Source organism: Parus major, chromosome 26, assembly GCF_001522545.3.
Source record: "Parus major isolate Abel chromosome 26, Parus_major1.1, whole genome shotgun sequence".
In the NCBI taxonomy this organism is placed as follows: Eukaryota; Metazoa; Chordata; class Aves; order Passeriformes; family Paridae; genus Parus; species Parus major.
In genome coordinates this window covers 908,968-910,662 of record NC_031795.1, presented here as the reverse complement: position 1 = coordinate 910,662, position 1,695 = coordinate 908,968, and the positions used below count along the sequence as shown (strand labels likewise).

At 66.4% G+C, this 1,695-nt stretch overlaps 1 protein-coding gene across 1 annotated transcript in view; it reads left to right on the top strand.

Annotated features, from left to right (window-relative positions):
• The first annotated feature begins 6 nt into the window (after positions 1 to 6).
• Positions 7 to 1,695, top strand: part of LOC107214956 (uncharacterized protein ENSP00000471857-like) — a 14,642-nt gene continuing 12,953 nt past the window's right edge. The window contains exon 1 of the mRNA XM_015650800.2: positions 7 to 69. The gene's annotated coding sequence lies outside the window, so the exon portion shown is untranslated. The remainder of the gene's footprint in view (positions 70 to 1,695) is intronic.

Sequence of the window (1,695 nt, the reverse complement as noted above, 5' to 3'; positions counted from 1 at the left end):
CCGCCGGGTCCCGGCCGCGCTGTCACTCCGCGAGCGGCGGCGGCCGCGCGGGACGGGGCGCAGCGAGCGGTGAGCGAGGCTCCGGGATCGGGACCGTGGGACACTTCCCCGTGGGAGCGGGGAGACTCGGGACACACGCCGGTGGGAGCGGGGATAATGGGGGACATCCTGCGTAGCCCTGGGAAGCGGGGATACCCCGGTGGAGACCGGCTCTGATGCCGGAACACCCCGACAGGGACCGGCGGTGACGCTCGGGGGAGACACAGCTGGGTCATCCTGCGGGGATCGGCGTTGGCAGAGGGGACAGTGGGTGGTGACGGGGGACACCCCATCGGGGACTGGCTACACACGGTGGGGGCGGCAGATGATGGGGAACACCCTACTGAGGACCGAGGTGATGGATGGGGTCATGCTGCGGGGAGCAGTGGTGACAAGAGACGCGCTCGCAGGGACCGGGGAGCGCAGGCAGCCGCTGTAGGGGCTGGACCAGCCTGACACTCGGGGCAGCTCCCGCAGCCCCTCTCCTAAGCCCCACAATGTCCCTGTTTAGGAAGTGGGAACTGCAGCGTGACAGGGCTGGTAAATTCCTGTGTCCCAGTGCCTTCGGTGTCCCCTGGACACCCCCAGTTCCTGTTCCCGGCAGAAGGGGGCTGCAGGAAGACGCTGCGGTGCCTCCCCAGTTCAGTCCTGGGAGCAGAAAATGGCCAGCAAAGGGTCACGGGGTGACTGAAGCACAGGGACAGTCGAAAATGTGTGTCCTGCTGCCCCTCCTCTCCCCTCCGCAGGCAGAGCAGGTCGGTGCTGGCACATCACGGTGTCAGCTCTCATTTTTGACATGGGAAGGTACTTCCGAGCTGTTGGCATCCATGGGTGCTTCCCGTGGGGATCCTCCATCAGCCGGGGTGAAGGAGCCGCCCCCACTCTCCCTGGAGCTGGGAATGTTGCAGCCAAACCGGGATGGCACAGGACAGGGGGAAAACTTTGAGACGACTTCATCGCAGGCCGTGCCCCATGGGACGCAGAGGTGCCTTCACCCTGTGCGAGGGAAGCGGTGAAGACCCGCCGAGTCCGTGAGATTTTCCTGAATTTCACCTAGGAAAAAAACAACTGGGAGAGGAGCCAGGGAGTCTGGGTGTGCCGGGATGCCAGGCCCGCAGCCGGCCCTGCTGGATACCCGTGACTGCCCAGGGCAGGCGAGACCCCGCGCAGGCGGGGCTGGCCCGAGCGTTTTTGGGGTGCTGCTGGAGCTCCCCGAGGCTTTGCCGCAGCTGCTGTGCCATTACACCGGGTGCCAGAGAGGGTCCGTGTGCTCCCAAGGGGGTCGCAGGGATGGGAGAGCTCCCCGCACCCCCAGCAGCGTGTGTTGGTGTCTGTGATGTTGGAAGGAGGGGCTGGACCCCCCCAGTTTCACAGCCGGGGGAGCTGAGTCAGGAAATCCCGGCTGGCCCGGCCGGATCCCGGCTGAGTCATTTGGCGGCGCTGAGCGAGCGCCCGAGCCGGGGTTCAGAGCTCCAGAGCCGGGGTTCAGGGCTACAGAGCCGGGGTTCAGAGCTCCAGAGCCGGGGTTCAGGGCTCCAGAGCCGGGGTGCAGAGCTCCCGTGTTGGGGTTCAGGGCTCCAGAGCCGGGGTTCAGAGCTCTCGTGTGAGGTTCAGAGCTCCAGAGCCGGGGTTCAGAGCTCCAGAGCCGGGGTTCAG